We start from the raw sequence: 24,308 nt of genomic DNA, 5'->3' as shown, positions 1-24,308 counted from the left end.
CTCCCCGCGCTCCCGGCCCGGCTGCCTCCCTTTCCCTCAGCCTCCCGGGAGCGTGACGCGGCGGCCGGGGGGCCTCCGGGCGCCTTCCGAGGCACGCGGGTGAGGAACTGGGAAGCGGGGGAAATTCGGCGCCACGGCGGTGGATCAGCACCGAAACAGAGCGATGGGCGCGGAGCGTCCCTGCCTACACACACTCACACACACTCACATACATGACCCCTGCGGCCCCGGGAGGGGAGAGCCGGGGTCGGCTCCGCGAGCGCAGGGCGGCGCTTGTCTCTTCCTGCTTGCCGTAGGAAGTGGACGCTGGAAGCCCGGGCGCTGGAAGCCCGAGGAGCCGCTTGGCGTCTTCCCGAACCTAAGTGGCGCCCCACCCCCTTCTTTTCGTGGCCCGTTACCCACGCCCGGGGCCGCCGAGCGCCGCGGGAGCAGCGCTGGGACCGACCCTGGCGGCTGGGGGCACGCTTCGTTCCACGAAAGCTGGTTTTTTGCCCCTTAGCTTGGCGGAACGTGGCCGCGAAATTAGTGGTCATCTGACCTGAGACTCGCGGGGCTGCGCACACGGGCATCGCCGAGGACCCCAGCAATGGACGTCGTGTTCTGTGGTGATCCGGCCAGGACGCGGGGAGCGTGGGCGGAAATTAGTGTCCACGTTCCGACCCTGCGCTGTGCCAAACGCGGCTTCGGGAGCTGTTTATTTGGCCTCCGACAGCTAGGCGAGTCGGCGGGCGCCTGGGGCCTGGTGCAACACGATTTTCTCGTGCACACTCGCAGCCGGTTTGGGTTTTTTTTTTTTTTTTTTTTTGGAGCCATGCAGAGGGTAGCTACAGCCATTAATTTCAGGATGTAGATAAGCTATTCTAAACCAAGAAAGTGAGAATGGTGTGAATTATATTTATTCCCAGCCTTCCAGTGTTTATTAAAATAATTCTCGGTGTCCTTAAAAGGAGTTAAAAGCGATCATTTTACTCCTACTTACCTCCGCCACCGTAATTAACCACCGTAATTAACCACTGCCTCATAACCCACTAACAAATTCCAGTCGCTCCTCTGCGTTCACATTCATTCACTCACCAGTTTCTACTGTTTTTCATCCTGCCCAGACTGTAATTGTTCCCTCCCAGGATCGACATGCACTTGGATCACTGCAGTTCCTGGGCCTGCTGTCATATCTCCCTTCAGTACTTCCCACATATGACTACCAACTGTTAGACGATGTGCTGCCAGACCAGCATTTCATTTCTTGGACATCCGGCTATTTACCCAGGAAAAGTCATCCTTTGACTTTTCTCATCTGACTCGTGATCTGCCCATCTTGTTAACTCCCTAGCAGTGTGGTAAGGTAAGAAAAAATTGAACTGGGAGTCAATAGATCTTTCTATTCTCATTCTCCCACTGTCTACTTGTGTGGCCTCAGGCAAATCATTCTACTTGTGGTCTTAACTGTAAAGTGAGGTTTGAAGTAGGTGTCTGAGATACATCGTGTCCTTAAAATTTGTGGATCTGGAGAGTTAAGTTGCTAAGTGCTATGTTATACACAGAAATACCGTCCTAACACAGATTCAGATTTTTATTTTTTATTTTTTGCCACCACACTGGCAACAATTATTATTTCCTACCCTGCTCCAGATATCTTTTTTAAAACCTACATTTAGGATTTTTTGTTAAAGCTAGCTAACCGAGCACATGTATTTACTACCTCTTCTTCCTGAGACCCCATAAAATGATGATAAATAAAAATGATACAAAATAGAAAAGGAGAAGGGGGCCATCGGAAGATAATTGTTTTTCAATTCGACATGTGAAAAGTAAGTGTGGTCTGACAAAATAAAATGAAGAAAACCATAATGTGGAATGGGTGTAGAGGGTGCTGCAGAAAGGAAGGGGGGCCTGTCAGCCCAGAACTGCTTGAGGGAGACCGAGATTTGGAGATACCTACAAGACAGAGCAAGAGTGAGAAGCAGGGTTGAGAACAGGGAGACTAAATAAAGGTCTATATGAGGAAGAGCAGAACTCTCCCTCTGTCTCAGATATAATATCTAGGCATTTATCCCAGGCTAAAATTAAGTATTCTGATAATCTGGGGAGATTTGGGCTGAGTATTGAATGGCCTAAGAGTAAAGCATTCTTTATCCTAGCACAATAGCTGATTTCCTACCCACCCACTGTAAAGTGAAGTTGGGCAAGTTGGCAGGAACTTCCTGCTGTGGTTTGGATGAGGTATTTTTGTCTCGACCACATCGATGTTGAAGTTTGATTACCCGAGTGATAGTATTGGGAAGTGGGTCCTGATGGGAGGTGTGTGAGTCATGGGGGCAGATTCTTCATGAAGGACTTGGTGTCATTCTTGCAGTAGTGAATTCTCACACTTGCGAAACTACATTGGTTATCAGGAGAATGGATTTGTTCCTTCGAGAGTGGTTGGTTGTAAAGCCAGGACTCACCTCGGGTTTGATTTCTCTTTGCGTGTGCACAGACACTTTTCCTTGACCTTCTCCGCCATGTTTTGATGCAGCACGAAAACCCTTACCAGAACTGAGCAGATGCTGGTGCCTTGCTTCTTGTACAGCCTGCAGAATTGTGAGCTAAATAAACCCGTTTTCTTTATAAATTACCCAGCCGCAGGCATGCCTTTATAGCAACATAAAATGGACTAAGACACCTCCCAAGTTCACAAGACTCCCCATCAGCATTCCAACTGCCTCATCTTATGTATGAACAGACAACTAAGCGTTATTAGATTTTTAAGAGAAGTCTCCAACATGGAGTGTGGGGGAGATAAACAGAAACCTCAGAGAATGTAGAAAGGAAAACTTAATTAGTATACTAGCATACTCAGATGAAGTAACAATCCAAGGTTTAAAAGTAGATCTTGAAATTTAAAATAAATTGCCAAATTATAAATTTAATTAAAACATTGAAAGATAAAGTCAGTGAACTTTTAAAGAAAATAGAAGGAGCCTGGGCAACATAGTGAGACCCTGTCTCTGTAAAAACTGTTTTAAAACTTAACCGGGTCTGGTGATGTGCACCTGTGGTACTGGCTACTCAGGAGGCCGGGGTGGGAGTATTGCCTGATCCTGGGAGGTCAAGGGAGCCGTGAGCCACGATGGTGGTGCTGCACCCCAGCCTGGGTGACAGAGCAAGAGACCTGACTTCAAAAAAGAAAAGAAAAAGAAAATAGGGCCGGGTGCAGTGGGCCTGTAATCCCAACAGTTAGGAGCCTGCACCCCAGTCTGGGTGACGGAGCAAGAGACCTTATTTCAAAAAAAGAAAATAGGGCTGGGTGCTGTGGCTCGCGTATGTAATCCCAACACTTTAGGAGGCCAAGGCAGGCAGATCAGCCCAGGAGTTTAAGACCAGCCTGGGCAACATGGCAAAACCCTATCTCTACAAAAAATAAGAATAAAAAAATAAGCCAAGTGTGGTGGCGTATGCCTGTAATCCCAGCTACTCAGGTGAATGAGGTGGGAGGATGGCCTAAGCCCAGGAGGCAGAGGTTGCAAGGTTGCAGTGAGCTGAAATAACATCACTGTACTCCAGCCTGGGCAACAGAGCCAGACCCTGTCTCAGTAAAAAAATAAATAAATAAATAAATATATAAAAAGGTGGAAATTATGAGAGAAAACAAGATAATCAATTCAACAGGGCTAATATTATGTGAGGAAGAGAAAACAAAATAAATGAAGGACAGAAAATTATTGAAAAAATAATGCAAGAAAATTTCCTAGAACTGAAGGAATCCACTAGTACAGAACTAGAAGAAAAAAAAAAATTCAACCGTGAGAAATGTTTAAACTCTAAATATAAAGAAGATTCTAAGTTTCCAAAGAGGAAAAAAAGGAGCTCATAAAAGAACAAAAATCAAACTGGCGGGCCAGGCATGGTGGCTCATGCCTGTAATCCCAGCACTTTGGGAGACTGAGGCGGGTGGATCACGATGTCAGGAGTTTAAGACCAGCCTGGCCAACATGGTGAAACCTCGTCTCTACTAAAACTACAAAAATTAGCCTGGCATGGTAGCAGGCGCCTGTAATCCCAGCTACTCAGGAGGCCGAGGCAGGAGAATCGCTTGAACCTGGGAGGTGGAGGTTTCAGTGAGCCGAGATTGTGCCACTGCACTCCAGCCTGGACAATGAGCAAAACTCCGTCTCAAAAAATAAAAATAAATTTTAAAAAAGAGTTACTTAAACGTGTGCTCAAGCAAAATGAGGGAGAAATCAGGGTATCTGACAACATCCAGTAATCACTAGATACAATTCAGGAAAACAGTAAAGGGAAGTCCCAGGAGCTAAGTTAGATTGGAACAGAAGGAGAGGAGTTCTGAGAGAGAAAACTCCTGGAAAAGAGAAAATTAAACAGAACAGTTAGTTACTATGATTAAAAAAAAAAAAGCAGAGAAGCTGCTGCTTTTAAGGGTTTCAACTTTTACACCCAACCTATTACTGAAGCATAGATAGTCTTGCTATCATTAGAACAGTTTAGGCCAGGCACAGTAGCTCACATCTGTAATCCCAACACTTTTGGAGGCCAAGACCGGAAGATCACTTGAGGACAGGAGTCAGAGACCACCCCAGGCAGCACAGCAAGACCCTGTCTCTACAAAAAAAATTAAAAAATTAGCCGGGAATGGTGGCACACACCTGCAGGCCTTAGCTTCTTAGGAGGCTAAGGCAGGAGGATCCCTTGAGCCCAGGAGTTCAAGGCTGCAATGCACTATAATGGTACCGCTCTCCAGCCTGGGCAACAGAGTGAGACCCTGTCTCAAAAGTGAAAGCAGGCTGGATGTGGTGGCTCACTCCTGTAATTCCAGCACTTTGGGAAGCAGAAGGATTGCTTGAGCCCAGGAGTTCAAAGCCAACCTGGGCAACGTAAGGAGAGCCTGCCTCTATTTTAAAAACAAGGCCAGGTCTGGTGACTCACACCTGTAATCCCAGCACTTTGGGAGGCCGAGGCAGGTGGATCACCTGAGATCGGGAATTCAAGACCAGCCTGATCAACATGGAGAAACCCCATCTCTACTAAAAATACAAAATTAGCCAGATGTGGTGGCACATGCCTGTAATCTCAGCTACTCTGGAGGCTGAGACAGGAGAATCACTTGAACCTGGGAGGCGGAGGTTGCAGTGAGCCAAGATTGCGCCATTGCACTCCGTCCTGGGCAACAAGAGCGAAACTCCATCTCAAAACAACAACAACAACAAAAAAGGCTGGGTGTGTTAGCTCAGGCCTATAATCCAGCACTTTGGGAGGCTGAGGTGGGTGGATCACCAGGTTAGGAGTTCAAGACCAGCCTGCCCAAGATAGTGAACTACAAAAATTACAAAAATTAGTTGGGCATGGTGGTGGGTACCTGTAATCCTAACTACTCAGGAGGCTGAGGCAGGAGAAGCGCTTGAACCCGGGAGCTGGAGGTTGCAGTGAGCCAAAATTGTGCCATTGCACCCTAGCCTGGGCGACACAGCAAGACTCCCATCTCCAAATAAATAAATAAATAAATTTTTTTAAAAAGTGGTGCTTGAACAGTTGTATATCACATGCAAAAGAAGGAAGTTCAACCCATACGTCACATATATGAAAATTAGTTCAAAATGAATCAAAAACCTAAATGTAAAGCTAAAGCTAAAATATTCATTGAAGAAAATATAGGTATAAATCTTCATGACTTTGGATTAGGCAATAGTTTCTTAGCTGTGAGACCAAAGGACAAGTAACAAAAAAATTGAGACCAGGTGCAGTGGCTTCATGCCTGTAATCTCAGCACTTTGGTGGGGCCAAGGCAGGAGGATCACTTGAGCCCAGGATTCAAGACCAGCCTGAGCAACATAAAGAGACACCCCATGTCTGCAAAAAATTTAAAAGATTAGCTGGACATGTTGGCACGCACCTGTAGTCCTAGCTACTTGTGAGGTTGATACAGAAGGATTCCTCGAGCCCAGCAGATCAAGGCTGTAGTGAACCATGATTGTGCCAGTGTACTTTATGCCTGGGTGACAGACCAAGATCCTGTCTCCAAAAAAATAAAACTAATTGGACTTCAACAAAATATAGAACTTTTGTATTGGCCGGGCGTGGTGGCTCACGCCTGTAATCCCAGCACTTTGGGAGGCCAAGGCGGGCAGATCACGAGGTCAGGAGATCGAGATCATCCTGGCTAACAGTGAAACCCCATCTCTACTAAAAATACAACAAATTAGCCGGGTGTGGCCAGGCGTGGTGGCTCACACCTGTACTCCCAGCACTTTGGGAGGCCAAGGCGGGTGGATCACGAATTCAAGAGATCGAGACCATCCTGGCTAACACAGTGAAACCCCATCTCTGCTGAAAAATACAAAAAATTAGCCGGCTGTGGCGGCTGGCGCCTGTAGTCCCAGCTACTCTGGAGGCTGACGCGGAGAATGGTGTGAACCCGGGAGGCGGAGCATGCAGTGAGCTGAGATTGGGCCACTGCACTCCAGCCTGGGTGACAGAGCGAGACTCTGTCTCAAAATAAAGTAAAATAAAATAAAATAAGCTGGGCGTGGTGGTGGGCACCTGTAGTGCCAGCTACTCGGGAGGCTGAGACAGAAGAATGGCGTGAACCCGGGAGGCAGAGCTTGCAATGAGCTGAGATTGCGCCACTGCACTCCAGCCTGGGCGACAGAGCAAGACTCCATCTCAAAATATATATATATATTTGTGTGTGTGTGTGTGTGTGTGTGTGTGTGTTATTCAGCCTTAAAAAAGAAGGAAATTCTGACATGCTACATGTCAGAAATTACACCAAGTAATATATGCCAATCATGAAAATATAGATATGATTATATTAATATGAGGTACCTAAAGTAGTCAAATTTATAGAGACAGGACCAGGTACGGTGGCTCATGCATGTAATTCTAGCACTTTGGGAGCCTGAGGCGGGTGGATCACCTGAGGTCAGGAGTTCAAGACCAGCCTGGCCAATATGGCGAAACCCCATCTCTACTAACAATACAAAAAAATTAGCTGGGCCTGGTGGCAGGTACCTGTAAACCCAGCTACTCGGGAGGCTGAGGCAGGAAAATTGCTTGAACCTGGGAGGCAGAGGTTGCAGTGAGCCGAGATTGCCCAACTTGGCTCCAGCCTGGGCAAAAGGGCGAAACTCAGTCTCAAAAAAAAAAAAAAAAACATAAGAGACAGAAATCGTAATGGTGGCTGCCAGAGGATGGGGGAGGAGGAAGAGGGAGTGTTTAATGGGTACAGAGTTTCGGTTTGGGAAGAAGAACCATTTCTGGAGAAGATAAGGGTGATGGCTGCAGATGATTATGAATGTACTTAATGCCACAGAACTATACACTAAAAAATAGTTAAAATAGTGTTATTTACATTTTACCACAATAAATAAATATTTTAAAACTTGTCTGCATCCATTACCCTGTTAAAGACTGAATTATGTTCCTCCAAAATTCATATGTTGAAGCCCTAACTTGCAGTGTGACTATAGTTGGAGATGAGCCCCTAAAGAGGTAATGAAAGTTAAATAAGTCATAAGAATGGTATCTAATCCAGTAGGACTGGTGTCCTTGTAAGAAGAGGAAGAGATACCAGGGACACACATCAGATAAAAGGTCATGTGAGGATCCAAGAAGATTTGGCCGGCTGATTGTGGTGGCTCATGCCTGTAATCCCAGCACTTTGGGAGGCCAAGGCAGGTGGATCACCTGAGGTCAGGAGTTCAAGACCAGCCTGGCCAACGTGGAGAAACCCTGTCTCTACTAAAAATACAAAAATTAGCTTGGCATTGTGGCGGGCACCTGTATTCCCAGCTACTCAAGAGGCCAAGACAGGAGAATCATCACTTGAATCTGGGAGGCAGAGGTTCCAGTGAGCCGAGATTGTGCCATTGCTCTCCAGCCTGGGCGACAAGGGAAACTCCCGTCTCAAAAAAAAAAAAAGAGAAAAGAAAAGAAAAGATATGGCCATCTGCAAGCCTGGGGGAAGGGCTTCAGGAAAACCAACTTGCTGACACCTTGATCTTGGACTTCCGGGTTCCACAACTATGGCAAATAAGTTTCTGTTGTTTAAACCACCCAAGCTGTATTACTTTGTTACGGTGTCCTTAGCAGAATAATGTAGATTTTTATACCAAGAAGTGGAGTGCTGCTCTAGTAAATACTTTCTAAATGTGGAAGTAACTCAGGAACCGGATCATGGGTAGAGAGTGAGAGTTTTGAGGTGCGTGCTAGAAAAAGCCTAGATTGAGCTGTGTGCAGCTGCTCACACCTGTAATCTCAGCACTGTGGGAGGCTGAGGCGGGTAGATTACTTGAAATCAAGAGTTCGAGACCAGCCTGGCCAACATGTGAAACCTTGTCTCCACTAAAAATACAAAAATTATCCGGGCCTGGTGGCACATACCTGTAACCCCAACTACTCAGGAGGCTGAGGCAGGAGAATCGCTTGAACCCAGGAAGTGGAGGTTGCAGTGAGCCAGGATCACACCACTGCATTCCGGCCTGCATGACGGAGTGAGACTCTGTCTCAAAACAGAACAAAAATTAGCAGGCATGGCGGTGCACGCCTGTAGTGCTAGCTCCTCAGGGCAGGGGGTTTGTAGGGGCTGGAGCTGAGGTGGGAGGATCACTCGAGCCTGGGAGGTCCAGGCTGAATGAGCCCTGATCCCACCACTGCACTCCAGCCTGTGTGACAGAACGAGACCCTGTCTCCCCCCACAAAAAATAAAAAATGAAAAGTCTAGATTGTCTTGAAGAAATTGTTGGTAGGAGAAAGAAATAAAGGTGATTCTGGTGAGGTCTCAGATGGAAATTAGGAACACATTATTGGAAAGTGCAGGAAAGGCCATCCTTTCTTCCACAAAGAATTTGGCCAAATGGTGTTCTAGTGTTTTGTGGAAAGTGCAGGTTCAGAGTGATAACTTTGGTTATTTAGCTGAGGAGATTTCTAACCAAACTGTTGAAGGTATGGCCTAGCTTCTTGTAGTTGCTTTAGTACAATGTGGGAAGAAAGATAAACTGAGGGAATTAGTAAGCAAAAACAACTTGAAGATTTGAAAAATTCTCAGCATTTCAGAGAGATTATAGGTGCAATTTACAAATTTATTCAGCTTTCTCAGCACAAACCAGGAAGAGAGATGAGATTATACCAGCGTAAACACTGTCGTCTGGGACTAAAGGAGACACAGATAGGACAGAAGGAAAGAAGGCTGTCGTACTTCTGGGATCCTAAGGGATGAGGCAACAGAGTTATCTGGCTGTGAACACACGTTACCCTTGAAGAAAAGGGAAGACTGATCCCAAAGGAGATTTATTTAGCAACAGGGCTGCCATTCGAACTGCAGGCCCAGAAGATACAGGTCTGGGGAGCTAAGATGTCTCCTCAGTTCGAGAGAGTCCAGCTGCTGCCATCCAGTGCCTCAGAAGCATGACTGCTACCCAGGACCGATAGGGCCAACGTGGTGATGCTGCCTCCCCACTGGCCCTAGAAGGCAAGCTTGCTAATCCACTGGGCCAGGAGGGCAGAGTGCCAAGCCAAAGACAATTCTTGAGCCTTAAAGTTCAGCAGAATTTGTCTTTATAGGTTTATTTTATTTTATTTATTGAGACAGAGTCTCACTCACTCTGTTGCCCAGGCTAAAGTGCAGTGGCTCAATTTCAGCTCACTGCAACCTCCGCCTCCAGGGTTCAAGCATTTGTCTTGCCTCAGCCTCCTGAGTAGCTGAGATTACAGGCGCGTACCACCATGCCCAGCTAAAGTCTTACAGGTTTTGAACTTGCTTGGGACCCATGTCCCTGTCTTCTTTCCAATTTTTGCCTTTGGAATGGGAATGTCTGTTCTATGCTTGTCCCACTATTATACTTAGGAAGTACATAACTGGCCTGATTTCATATATTCACAGCCAGAAAGGAACTTTGCCATAGAATGACTCATATCTCAAGTCTCGCCCACACCTGATTTAGATAATGTTTATTTTGGGTTTTTATTATTGTGGTGGTGGTGGTTGTGGTAGTTGTTGTTTTGAGACGGTCGCACTCTGTCGCCCAGGCTGAAGTGCAGTGGCACAATCTTGACTCACTGGAAACTCCGCCTCCCTGGCTCGAGTGATCCTCCCACCTCAGCCTCCCGAGTAGCTGGGACTACAGCCACTTACCCCCACACCTGGCTGATTTTTTTTTTTTTTTTTTGGTAGAGATGGGGTTTCACCATGTTGCCCAGGCTGGCCTTGAACTGCTGACCTCAAGCTGTCTGCCCACCGCAGCCTCCCAGAATGCTCAGATTACAGGTGTGAGCTACCGCACCTAGCTATGATTTACATCATATTTAAATGAGCCTTTGGACTTAGAGTTGATGCTGAAATGAGTTAAGACTTATGCGACTGTCGGGGTCAGGGTAAATGCATTTTGTATGTAAGAAGGACATGAATTTTGGGTGTCCAGTGGATAGAATATTATGGATTGAATTGTGTTCCCCGAAAACTCATGTGGAAGTCCTAATCCCCAGTGAGGTCATACCCAGTCTGTGGGATTTTGGTATGGCAGCCCTAGCCGACGAATATAGACACTGTCAAGAAAATGAAAAGGCACCTGGGCGCAGTGGCATGGTGGCACATGCCTGTACTGCCAGCTACTCAAGAGGCTGAAGCAGGAGAATTGCTTGAACCCAGGAGGCGGAGGTTGCAGTGAACCTGTTGCCCAGGCTGGAGTGCAATGGCGCAATCTCGGCTCACTGCAACCTCCACCTCATGGGTTCAAGCAGTTTTCCTTGCCTCAGCCTCCCGTGTAGATGGGATTACAGGTGCCCGCCACCAAGCCCAGCAAATTTTTGTATTTTTAATAGAGACGGGGTTTCTTTTCTTTTTTTTTTTTTTTGAGACGGAGTCTCGCTCTGTCGCCCAGGCTGGAGTGCAGTGGCGCGATCTCGGCTCACTGCAACCTCCGCCTCCCGAGTTCATGCCATTCTCCTGCCTCAGCCTCCCGAGTAGCTGGGACTACTACAGGCGCCCGCCACCACACCTGGCTAATTTTTTGTATTTTTAGTAGAGACAGGGTTTCACCGTGTTAGCCAGGATGGTCTCAATCTTCTGACCTCATGATCCACCTGCCTCGGCCTCCCAAAGTGCTGGGATTACAGGCATGAGCCACCACGCCTGGCCCTGAGACAGAGTTTCATCATGTTGGCCAGGCTGGTCTCAAACTCCTGACCTCGTGATCCACCCGCCGCCCAGAGTGCTGGGATTACAGGCGTGAGCCACCGTGCCCAGCAGTATACTATATAAATAACTCTTAAAACTGAACAGCAAAAAGGCAGCCCCATTTAAAAATGGGTAAAGGGTCTGAAGAGAGATTTTTCCAAAGATATACAAATAGCCAATAAGCACATTGAAAAGATGCTCAACATCATGACTCAATAAGGAAATGCAAATCAAAACCACAATGACCAGCCTGGGCATTGTAGCAAAGCCCCATCTCTATGAGAAAATACAAAAATTAGGTGTGGTGGCACATGCCTGTAGTCCCAGCTATTTCGGAGGCTGAGGTGGAAGGATCCTTTGAGCCAGGTAGGTCAAGGCTGCAGTGTGCTGAAATTGTGCCACTGCACTCCAGCCTGGGTGGCAAATTGAGACCTTGTCTCAAAAAAAAAAAAAAAATGAGGTATCACATCATACCCACTATGATGACTAAAATCAAAAACATTGATAATAACAAGTATTGGTAAGGGTGTGAAGAATTGGAATTTGGCTGAGTGCCTTACCACTGTAATGCCAGCACTTTGGGAGGCCGAGGTGGGTTGATCACTTGAGGTCAGGAGTTCGAGACCAGCCTGGCCAACATGGTGAAACCCCATCTCTACTAAAAACTAGCCGGGCGTGGTGGCACATGCCTGTAGTCCCAGCTACTCGGGAGGCTGAGATAGGAGAATCAGAGGTTCTGATTCTCCTATCAGGAGAGGCAGGAGGCAGAGGTTGCAGTGAGCTGAGATCGTGCAGCCTGGGTGACAGAGCGAGACTCCATCTCAAAAACAAAGAATTGGAACTCATACATTGATTGCTGAGGAGAATGTAAAATTATGTAGCCACTTTGTAAAACAATCTGCTAGTCCCTTGAAAAGTTAAATGTAGAGTTACCATATGATCCAGCAATTCCATGGCTAGGTGTATAGCCAACAAAATGGAAAACACGTATCCACACACAAACTTATACGTGAATGTTGTAGCAGCATTATTCATAATAGCTAGACAATTAAAAAGTCATGAATAAATTACAAAAAAGACTCTTTTTTTTTTTTTTTTTTTTGAGACAGAGTCTCGCTCTGTCCCCCAGGCTGGAGTGCAGTGGTGCGATCTGGGTTCACTGCAAGCTCCGCCTCCCAGATTCACGTCATTCTCCTGCCTCAGCCTCTCAAGTAGCTGGGACTACAGGCACCCGCCACCACGCCTGGCCAATTTTTTGTATTTTTAGTAGAGATGGGGTTTCACCGTGTTAGCCAGGATAGTCTCGATCTCCTGACCTCGTGATCCGCCCACCTTGACCTCCCAAAGTGCTGGGTTTATAGGCGTGAGCCACCACGCCCGGCCAAGATCTGCCATAATAAAGTACTGGAGACTGGGTGGCTTAAATAACAGAAGTTTATTTTCTCACGGCTTCAGAGGCTAGAAGGACCAAGATCAGGGTGCTGGCAATTTGGTTTATTGTGAGGCCTCTCTTCCTGATTGCAGACAGCCACCTTCTCACTGTGTCCTTACGTGGCATATTCTCTGTGTATGCACAGAGAGAGAGAGAGACAGCACATGTGCTCCGGTGTCTCTTCTTCTGACAAGGACACCAGTCCTATCTGATAAGAGCCCCATTCTTACAACCTCAATTAACCTTTTTTTTTTTTTTTCCTTTTCGTGAGATACAGTCTCACTCTGTTGCCCAGGCTGGAGTGCAGTGGCACGATCTCGGCTCGCTGCAACCTCCACCTCCCAGGTTCAAGCAATTCTTATGCTTCAGCCTCTCAAGTAGCTGGGATTACAGGCTCATCACCATGCTGTGCTAATTCTTTGTATTTTTAGTAGAGACCGGGTTTCACCATGTTGCCTAGGTTGTTCTTGAACTCCTAAGCTCAGGCAATCCACCCACCTCAGCCTCCTGAAGTGCTAGGATTACAGGCGTGAGCCACCATGCCTGGCCGCATCATTAAACCTTACTTACCTCTTTAAGGCCCTTCTCCAAATACAGGCACACTGGGGGTTAGGGCTAAAATCTGTAAATTTGGGGTGAGCACAATTTCAGTTCATAACAATTAACCTGTGGGGGTGGGTGGAATGGATGAGAATGGTAATGAGATTTCCCTGAGCACACCTTTTTTTTTTAAAGTTTTACATTTTGAATGCTATGCATGGCTTCTATTTCTCTCTATATATCTATATCTATATATATAGATAGATAGATAGATAGATAGATAGATAGATAGATAGATAGATAGATAGATATTTTTTTTAAGAGATGGAGTCTAGCTCTGTCGCCCAGTCTGGAATGCAGTGGTGTAATCTCAGCTCATTGCAACCTCTGCCTCACAGGTTCAAGCAATTCTCCTGCCTCAGCTTCCCAAGTAGTTTGGATCACAGGCGTGCACCACCACCTCCTGGGTTCCAGCAATTCTCCTCCCTCAGCCTCCTGAGTAGCTGCGACTACAGGTGCACGCCACCATGCCCAGCTAATTTCATTTGTATTTTAGTGGAGACGGGGTTTCACCGTGTTGCCCAGACTGGTCTCGAACTCCTGAGCTCAAGCAATCCGCCCGCCTTGGGCTCCCAAAGTGCTAGGATTATGGGCCTGAGCCACCTCGCCCTGCCGGTTTATATATTTTTAAGAACTTAATTCAAAAATGATGAAGCAAATGAACCTAGTTATATAAAATTGATACTATAGCCACACTGAAAAAATTTTAATTCAAGTTACATTTGAACATAGTATTCTGACTGCACCTCCTTAATTGTATGTAGTTTAAGAACTACAAACGGCCGGGCGCGGTGGCTCATGCCTGTAATTCCAGCACTTTGGGAGGCCAAGGCAGGTGGATCACAAGGTCAGGAGTTCGAGACCAACCTGACCAACATGGTGAAACCTTGTGTCTACTAAAAATATAGAAAAAAAGAAAAATTAGCCAGGCCTGGTGGCAGGCACCTGTAATCTCAGCTACTTGCGAGGCTGAGGCAGGAGAATTGCTTGAACCCGGGAGGCAGAGGTTACAGTGAGTCGAGATTGCTCCACTGCACTCCAGCCTGGGCAACAGTGCAAGACTCGGTCTCAAAAAAAAAAAAAAAAAAAAAAAACTATAAACAAATTCTGAAAGTTACTTAGATTTTGTCGGTGGCGACATCAAAGGTATAGTAATTATAACTATTTTGTCTTTATTGTAAGGTAGAGCAAATGGGTAAACATATTGATGTTATTATGAGAAATGAGAAATTCAAATATGGACTGCGGGAAGGTGAAGAAGACCCTTGTAGTGTTGGATTGAGTTCCAAGTTATCAGTGTGAACTCATGATTTTTCCCCCTACTTCTGTCCACTGAAAGGTCTAGAAGCAAATAAATTCCAGTAGCAATGAGCACGTCCAGTATTGAGATCTTGCAAGGTAACAGATTAGCCTGCAGTTTCATGGATACTGACAGTCTCAGTGGATGCTGACAGAAGAATCTTGCATTAGAGACCGAGGATAGTTTATCACTCACAGCAGCAGCAGTAGTCAAGCATCATCATTTTCTTGTGCTGATTTCCTAAGCCCCAGTTCCTACAAGTTGATACGGTGAACAACAGATACATGCTGTGGTTGAATTATAGGAGAGGAATCCCAAACTTAGGGAGCCCAAATCTTGTGGTATTTTGTTTTGAGACAGAGTCTCACTTTGTCCCAGGCTGGAGTGCATTGGCACAATCACTGCTCCCTGCAGCCTCAGCCTTCTGTATTCAGGTGATCCTCCTGCCTCAGCCTCCCAAATAGCTGGGACTACAGGTGCGCACCACAACACCCAACTATTTTCTTTTTTTTGTATTTTTTTGTAGACACAGGGTTTCACCATGTTGCCAAGGCTGCTCTCGAACTTCTGAGTTCAAGGAATCCACCCACCTTGCACCCGCAAAGTGCTGGGATTATAGGCCCATGTGTGTGTGTTTTTTTTTTAAGATGGAGTTTCACTCTTGTTGCCCAGGCTGGAGTGCAAAAAGGCACGATCTCAGTTCACATCTACCTCCGCCTCCCAGGTTCAAGTGATTCTCCTGCCTCAGCCTCCTGAGTAGCTAGGATTACAGGCGTGTGCCACCATGCCTGGCTAATTTTTATATTTTCAGTAGAGACAGGGTTTCACCATGTTGGCCAAGCTGGTCTCGAACTCCTGACCTCAAGTGATCCACCTGGCTCGGCCTCCCAAAGTGCTTGCATTACAGGCGTGAGTCACCACGCCCAGCGGCCCACGTCTTTCTAATGTGCTGCAGACAACCCTGCCTGGCCTTTGTCTTAAAGACGTTGCCATTATTATATTGGATCATAAACAAACCTGTCCTCAAGGGAGACATTGTCTCTAGCTTCCAAGCTGTTCACTGTCTAAATGTCTGTGGAAAGGTAGTCCGGAACAAAAGGACAGTTGGTGCCTGTGCTCACAGGGATTGAAGGAACACGAGGCCATGGGGAACTGTACCTCAGTAGCCAATCTGTGGGACATTCTATAAGACAACTGGCCTGGAATCATTAAAAATACCAATCAGTATCAGTGTCACTGTCATTGTACCAAATATCGGTGTTCTGCCCCTATTCACTCAACTTGATCATTTCAGTGTCCCATTCACAGCTGATGTCCCACTCACAGGATTTGCATTTCTTTGCTCAAGGGCTTTTTCCCTAAACCCATATCTAAGGCAGAGAATTAATACCCTCCCAGGAGCAACCCTCAGCTAGTGACTGATGAGAGTCAGTGTACAGATATTCCAGCTCCCTCACCTTCTGAGTGAGATAACTCTGAAATACGTGGTTACACTAGTTCCCTGAGCTCCCCAACACTCCCAAAGCAGTGTGCAGTGGTGACTGGCTTGATAACACACGCTACTGTCTGCTTTCTTTCCCTGAATCACTTCCCCATTACCTACTGGTGGTGTTAGAGTAGGTAATAGGCAGATATGAGCAGGATAGGGCCCCAAAGAATGTCAGACAACTCTCAGGTCACTGCCAGGCAAATGTCTGGTGAAAGGGAAGGGGAAATTTTCCTGATAAACAGGAGACATCTTGAGCTTGTGGGCAACAACTTCTTGGTAAGAACTTAAAATGGTGGAGTTGGACCTTCCTCAGGGGACATGGCCAGGCAAGCACAGTAAGGTGCAAAATGGCAGAGTTTGATGCATATGTGACCTTCCTCTGGGGGCACCAGACCAATAAGGGAAAACTGCCCTAAGAGAGCATGCACATAACTTCAGTATGGCACGTGTGCCCCTCCCAAATACTAACAAGACATTGCACATGCAGCAATTAGCCAACAGCCTGCCGAGGGGGAGGGACAAGAGGGAGAGATAGGGGGAAAAAAAATCAGAAAATAGCAAATCTATGAGAGTCCTGAGCCAGCAATCAGGCAGAGTACTCAATCTTTGAGTTTTGCCTGCTTGGTTCTTTGCAAGTGTGCTTTTCTTTGCTTCGATGAACTCTTGTTTCTGCCTTAAATCTACTTGTCTCAGCCAAATTCATTCTCCCAAGAAGACAAGGATCGAGGACTATGGAGCCAACCCAGACTTCCCACGGCGAACAGTGTTTCCTGGGGTCGCCTCCCAAATAAACTACTTGTGCTCGAACCCTTGTCTCAGAGTTGACTACTGGAAGAACCCCAGATGAGACAGTCTGCGAGTAGAAATGTCAGATACTGCAGTTAGATACGAATCTGGAATTCAGAGGAGAGGCTCATGCAGTTTGTGAGTCATCATCAAAAAGATGTCATTTGTTCAGTTATCTACTGCAGGAAGACAGATTACCCTAAACTTTAGTGGCTGAAAACAACTATATTTTATTGTAGCTTACAATTTTGTGGACTGGGAATTAGAGCCTGTGTCATCTGGGCAACTCTTCTGTTCCTCATGGTATCACCTGAGGTGACTCCATGGTATTCAGCTACTAGACGATCTCATCTAAGGCACCCGAGTACTCATTCACGCACCCGAGTACTCATTCACGCACCCGAGTACTCATTCACGCTCATATCTGGCACCTTGGCAGGGATGACTGGAAGCCTGGGCTCAGCTGGGCCTGCAGACCGTAGTACCTACAGACGGCCTCTTCAGCTCCTTAATGGCTGCTCAGAGCTACCGAGAGACAGGAAGTAGAAGCTCCTAGTTTCTTAAGACCCAGAGAAGGTACAATTTCATTCCTGCCACTGGCCAAAGCAGTCACAGAGCCTTCCAGGGGGAAACAGAGACCCTCATTTCTCACTGGGAAGTATGTCAAAGAGTTTGGGGCTTTCTTTTTTTTTTTTTTTTTTTGAGACGGAGTCTCGCTCTGTCACCCAGGCTGGAGTGCAGTGGCAAGATCTCTGCTCACTGCAAGCTCCACCTCCAGATTCAAGCAATTCTCCTGCCTTGGCCTCCCGAGTAGCTGGGATTACAGGCATGCGCCACCTCACCCACCTAATGTTTTTGTATTTTTGGTAGAGACGAGGTTTCACCATATTGGCCAGGCTGGTCTCGAACTCCTGACCTTGTGATTCACCCGCCTCAGCCTCCCAAAGTGCTAGGATTACAGACGTGAGCCACTATGCCCAGCCCTGGGGCTATCTTTAATCCACTACAACATTGCAAAGCTGTGGGCCAGGATGAGAACACCAGAGGTATGAATGTGGGTTAAAAGTCCAAGCACTGGAGCTTTCAATGTTTAGAGACCAATGAAAGAACCAGCAACAGAGACTCAGAACTATATCATATTCTGCTGCTGAGCCAGTAAGATGATAATGATAGCTAAGAACTGACAGTTGGCCGGGCGCGGTGGCTCAAGCCTGTAATCCCAGCACTTTGGGAGGCCAAGACGGGCGGATCACGAGGTCAGGAGTTTGAGACCATCCTGGTGAACACGGTGAAACCCCGTCTCTACTAAAAAATACAAAAACTAGCCAGGCGAGGTGGCGGCGCCTGTAGTCCCAGCTTCTCGGGAGGCTGAGGCAGGAGAATGGCGGGAACCCAGGAGGCGGAGCTTGCAGTGAGCTGAGATCCGGCCACTGCACTCCAGCCTGGGCGAAAGAGCGAGACTCCATCTCAAAAAAAAAAAAAAAAAAAAAAGAATTGACAGTGGCTTTAGTGATGTAGACGACTGGGTACCCTGACAAGAGCAGTTTACTGGGGGTGGTTGAGTTGAAAGTTTGATTGATTCAAGAGAGAATGGAATGGGTGGAAAGATAGTTCGTGAGTGCTAGCAATTATTTAGAGAATTTTTGCTATAAATGGGAGCAGGAGGATGTATCAGGAGCTAATGGGAGAAATGAGGTCAACATTATTTCCTGTGCAGCTTTCTCTTATGCCCAAATTCCACTGGATATCATCCACTTCTGGTTACTTATGGTTTGGGATGTATAGGTGAAGGAATAGTTTTGGATCCTCCTTTATTACCTGTTTTATTTGCATAAGTGGACAATAACTAAACTTGTTGTAAATATCTCTTAAAGCATTTTTTTTTTTTTTTTTTTTTTTTTTAGATGGAGTCTCGCTCTGTCGCCCAGGCTGGAGTGCAGTGGCCGCATCTCAGCTCACTGCAAGGTCCGCCTCCCGGGTTCACGCCATTCTCCTGTCTCAGCCTCCCCAGTAGCTGGGACTACAGGCGCCCGCCTCGTCGCCCGGCTAGTTTTTTGTATTTTTTAGTAGAGACGGGGTTTCACCATATTAGCCAGGATGGTCTCGATCTCCTGACCTCGTGATCCGCCCGTCTCGGCCTCCCAAAGTGCTGGGATTACAGGCTTGAGCCACCGCGCCTGGCCCTCTTAAAGCATTTTAAATTCAAAATTGGAGAGAGGAATATGAGAGTGGTTTTTGGTCATTGTTTAGCCGTATACAATATTGTCTTACCCTCTGCATTTGAAGTTTTTGATACCTCATAAATGTTTGTGTTGTGTAGTTGAACAAGAATTTGCCACATGAAGGTTTATAGTTGTAGTTTTATGTCAAGTTCTTTGCGGTAGTCCCCTCTCATCTTTATCCCCCACTTGAAATTATCTACAGTAGTTCCAAGACCCCCCCCCCCCCGCCGCCGTGGATGCTTGAAACCATGGATAGTACCAAACCCTGTATATATGTTATGTTTATCCTATACAGACATACCTATGATGTTTAATTTCTAAATTAGGCAGAGTAAGAGATTAGCAACAACTAATAATGAAATAGAACGGTTATAACAATATACTATAATAAAAGTTACATGAATGTGGTTTCTCCCTCTCACAATATCTTACTGTACTCACCTCTCTTACTGTGCTCACGGTTGTCTGTGGGTCACTGAAACTGCACATAAGGCAGGGGACTACCATAACCACAGGTATTGATTGGAAGGCAGTATAGCAGAGTAGTTAGGGTCAGGACTGTGGAGTAAGACTGCCTAGGTTCATACTATGACGTAAACTCTCCATGCCTCAATTTTCTTATCTAATGTGGAGATAATAACAGTAACTTACTTGTAAAGTTATTATAAGGATTAAATGAGAAAATACATGTGAAATGCTTAGAGTAGCACAGGCCGTCACTTCCTTAGTGCGTAGTGAGTACTTGCTGAGGTTAGTTACTATTGTTATTGAGCAGTGAATCGGGAATGCTTTCAGCTGCAAGGAGGAGAATACTGATTTACAGAGGCTTCAACAAGAAGCCTTTATTTCTCTCACAGAGCAGGCACTGCAGAGGTGAGCAGCTGCTAAAACTGGTTCCTTTCTACAGCTCCAGGGCTCTGAGTTGGCCCCTCTTCAAGTCCCTTGGACTCCCCTGTTGTTTGCCACACCACCAGTCATCACATTCTCAAAGGCATTCAAGGCAGAAAGCTGGGAACAAGGAAGGGCAGAGAGTTTCTCTGCATGAGCCTCCCTCTTATTAGAGAAGGAAAAAACCTGCCTTTTATGTGTTCTTTTGTCTTGTTTTCATGACTGTCTTCGTTTGAGCAAAGTCCTCAGGCCAAGAAATCGAGGTGCTGGCAGTTGGAGATCAGGCTGTCCATAGTGCATTGATGTGGCACAGGCAAGGAATATGGCCAAGGCACCAATTTGCTGCTACTGCCGTCTAACAGGCATTGGAAGTCACGCATTCAAAATGCACTTCTGATTTCTACTCCCAAACCTGCCCTTCCCACATCTTCCCCATCTCAGTAGATGGCAACTCTATTTGTCCGGTTACTCAGACCAAATATTAGAGTCCTCCTTAATTTCCTCTCTCTCACGTTTCACATTCAGTTTATTAATAAATCCTGTTGACAGCCTGGGCAATATGGCAAGAATCCATCTCACAAAATAAATAAATAAGCCAAGTGTGGTAGTGCGTGCCTGTGGTCCCCAGTTACTCGAGAAGCTGAGGTGGAGGATCAGTTGAGCCCAGGAGTTGAGGCTACAGAAAGCTATGATCACACCACTGCACTCTAGCCTGGGCGACAGCGAGACCATATTTCTTTTTTTTTTTTTTTTTTTTTTTTTGAGACGGAGTCTTGCTCTGCCGCCCAGGCTGGAGTGCAGTGGCCAGCTCTCAGCTCACTGCAAGCTCCGCCTCCCGGGTTCACGCCATTCTCCTGTCTCAGCCTCCCCAGTAGCTGGGACTACAGGCGCCCACCACCATGCCCGGCTAGTTTTTTGTATTTTTTAGTAGAGACGGGGTTTCACCGTATTAGCCAGGATGGTCTCGATCTCCTGACCTCGTGATCCGCCCGTCTCGGCCTCCCAAAGTGCTGGGATTACAGGCTTGAGCCACCGCGCCCGGCCGAGACCATATTTCTTTAAAAAAAAAAAAAAAAAAGGAGGACCGGGCTTGGTGGCTCATGCCTGTAATCCCAACATTTTGGGAGGTCAAGGCGGACAGATCACTTGAGCCCAGGGGTTTGAGATCAGTCTGCATAACATGGTGAGACCCCTGTCTCTACAAAAAATACAAAATTTAGCTGGGCATGGTGGCACATGCCTGTAGTCCCAGCTACTCGGGAGGCCGGGGCAGGAGGATCTCTTGAGCCTGGGAGGTGGAGATTGCAATGAACCGAGATCGTACCACTGCACTCCAGCCTGGGCGACAGAGCCAGACTGTGTCTTAAAAAAAAAAAAAAAAAAAAAATCCTGTCAGATCTACCTTCAGATTATGTTCAAAATTCAACTACTTTCATCACCTGTATCATTACTACACTGACCCAATCCACCAACATTTCTTGCCTGTATTATTTAAAGTTTCTGGCCAGGCATGGTGGCTCACGCCTGTAATCCCAGCACTTTGGGAGGCCGAGGAGGGCGGATCACGAGGTCAGGAGATCGAGACCAGCCTGGCTAACACGGTGAAACCCCGTCTCTACTAAAAATACAAAAAAATTAGCCGGGCATGGTGGTGGGCACCTGTAGTCCCAGCTACTCGGGAGGCTGAGGCAGGAGAAAGGCGTGAATCCAGAAGGCAGAGCTTGCAGTGAGCTAAGATCGCACCACTGCACTCCAGCCTGGGTGACAGAGCGAGACTCTGTCTCAAAAAAAAAAAAAAATTCCTAACTGGTTTTTGTGTTTTCTTCCCCTTTCCCCCATTGATTTAAAAGCTAGGTTATATTCTGTCACTTTCTTGTGCAAAATTCTCCGATGGCTTCCAGTCTCACTCAGAGTAAAATCCAAATTCTTAGGATGGCCTATAATGTCCTACAAAATTTGGCCCCTCATTGACTCTTTGACCTCATCTGCTAGTCTCCTAGCTCATTCTGCTCCAGTTGCCCCAATTTCCCTACTGTTCCCCCAACCGTGCCAGGTGTGCCCCCACCTCAAGGGCACAGTTTTCTGCCAGGTTGCCTCAAGGCTTGCTTCCTTACTTCCTTCAGGTCTCAGATGTCACCATCCCTGAGCCTTCCCTGGTGCCCCTATGTGAAACAGCCATTTCCTCATGCACTTTCTGTCCCCATATCCTGTTTTATTTTTCTCCACCTGGTATACTATATATGTATGTATACACACACACACACACACACACACACATATGCTATGCTTGCTTATTTTCAGTCTCCCCCACTGAAATATAAGTTCCATGAGAGAAAAGACTTTCTTGTATTACCTGTTTCACCCCAGTGCTTGGAACGTAATAGGCACTTGAAAAACATTTGCTGAATGAATACATAAATAAACAATATTGAGTATTAGGGTTGCCCCAAGATTTGTGCTTATTCCTTCCATATTATGTGATTAATTCCCCCTACCTACTCCCAAAATGAGATTATTGAATCAAAAGGTAAAGGTGTTTTTAGCTTTTAATAAAAATTACCAAATAGCTTTCAAAAACAAAGCAATATGTAGAGAGTATCATACGAGTTACATGATGTTCTTGTTAAGCATTGTACTTTTAAACTTTTTCACGAATTTTATAGGAAAAACTAGCAAAATTTATTATTTTTCCATATTTATTTACAACCAATAATCATACTTTTGAATAAATAATGTAATATTTTTTAAAGTATTTAAAAAACTAAAATCTTACACAAAGGCTTTCTCAGGTTTATTCATCTTTTTGGCTGTGATCTGACCATGGCTGCCTGTAACCAAAGGTGAACTTACTAACCCCACTCTGCACACTGCTGCTTATTTTCCTTCGTTAAGTGCAATACCTGCCTTCCCAGTTCACAATTCTAAGTCCTATATATTAGCTTATCTTTATATCTTAGTTATATAATTCTCACAGTAGAGGAAAAGGCAGTCTTTTCTGGCTCAATGACTGTCTTTAAAAAAAAAAAAAAATACCATCCATGCCCTTCCCCACAATGTTTTCTGTATCCTCTAATAATATGAAAAAAAGCAAAAGGTTGATTAAATGAACATTTATATTGGTTGCATCATAGTCACCCCAAAGGAAATATTAGGCCCCAATGAAAGTAAAGACATACAAGTTCCTTTTCTTCTCCAACCAAAGGAGCTTGCTGCTCAGATTTCAAAATCTATATTTTGCAGATAGATTATCTGTATTTTATCTTTGCATATGCAAAGACTCTTAGAAACAGCTACTATATAACACTATCAAGTATCGATTTATTGCCTGTCTCTCTCTCTCTCTCTACGTATATATTTGGTTCAAAGTCTCAGCAAGGGATGTACCTGGCTTTGGTTATTGATGAGAAAAGTACTTAATATAATGTTGTTTGCTATGATACCCTACACAAAATAGCTCAGTTGTCAGTTCACTTTCTTCAGATACCTCCTTGTCTCATGAACCACCTACTGATTCCCAAATGCCATTCTGAATAACCATTTGTAACCACCTCCTCCCAAATGCCCTCTCCCAGTTGCCTTTCTAAATCCATGTTTCACTGTCCTAATTTCTTACTGTTCTTTCCAGTTGTCATTTTAAGACATTATCTTTGCCAAACACCATTCCTAATAGGCCAAACTTTCAAACTGGAAAAAGAATCTTAGGAAGTCTTTTGGTAAAAAGAAATGTTCCTTTATTTTTGGTTATTAGTATTTTGTTTTTTATTTTAAACTATGGATAGCTTCTTGACTGCCAAAGATTGTGCTACATAAAAATCCAGTAACCACCCTCATCAGCAAAATGAGATAATAAAACAATCCCAAAAGGAATGTGACTAGGACTGAATTACGACTTTTTTTTTTTTTTTTTTTTTTGAGACAAAGGCTTATTCTGGTGCCATCTCGACTTACTGCAACCTCTGCCTCCTGGGTTCAAGCAATTCCCCTGCCTCAGCACTCCCCTGCACCACCCAGGTAGCTGGGATTACAGGCACCCGCCACCACACCCAGCTAGTTTTTGTATTTTTAGTAGAAACAGGGTTTCGCCATGTTGTACAGGCTAATCTCGAACTCCTGACCTCAGGTGATCCGCCGACCTCGGCCTCCCAAAATGCTGGGATTACAGGCATGAGTCACTGCACCCAGCCCTAAATTATGATTATATCACCAGAAATGGAGTGGGATATATGAAGACAATGTGTCTTACTTCACACTGACGCAAAGTCTGTCAACAGAACGGAAGCAAGAATTCCTGAATTAAGTTATCACCAGTATATATAGAATGCTGTCTGATAAACCTCTTTACATAGTTTCTTCATTTTACTTTTCCCAGATTTTGTACTTCACTCTTAATATTGTACACACATACTAAAATCTTTTTTTTTTTT

At 45.6% G+C, this 24,308-nt stretch overlaps 1 protein-coding gene and 1 long non-coding RNA gene across 3 annotated transcripts in view; one reads left to right on the top strand and one right to left on the bottom strand.

Annotated features, from left to right (window-relative positions):
• Positions 1 to 1,093, bottom strand: part of ERC1 (ELKS/RAB6-interacting/CAST family member 1) — a 540,835-nt gene extending 539,742 nt beyond the window's left edge. Inside the window, exon 1 of the mRNA XM_030938664.1 lies at positions 1,075 to 1,093. The gene's annotated coding sequence lies outside the window, so the exon portion shown is untranslated. The remainder of the gene's footprint in view (positions 1 to 1,074) is intronic.
• LOC115899926 lies at positions 19 to 18,718 on the top strand. Of its 2 annotated transcripts, none has more exons than XR_004059539.1 (3): positions 19 to 99; positions 1,104 to 1,342; positions 18,679 to 18,718. It is a non-coding gene; the product is annotated as an uncharacterized LOC115899926 (long non-coding RNA). The 2 variants fall into 2 exon arrangements; XR_004059538.1 differs by lacking the exon at positions 18,679 to 18,718 and adding an exon at positions 2,477 to 2,522.
• The last annotated feature ends 5,590 nt before the right edge of the window (positions 18,719 to 24,308 follow it).

The sequence above is a fragment of the Rhinopithecus roxellana genome, chromosome 10 (assembly GCF_007565055.1).
Source record: "Rhinopithecus roxellana isolate Shanxi Qingling chromosome 10, ASM756505v1, whole genome shotgun sequence".
NCBI lineage: Eukaryota > Metazoa > Chordata > Mammalia > Primates > Cercopithecidae > Rhinopithecus > Rhinopithecus roxellana.
This window is presented reverse-complemented; position numbering and strand designations above follow the sequence as displayed.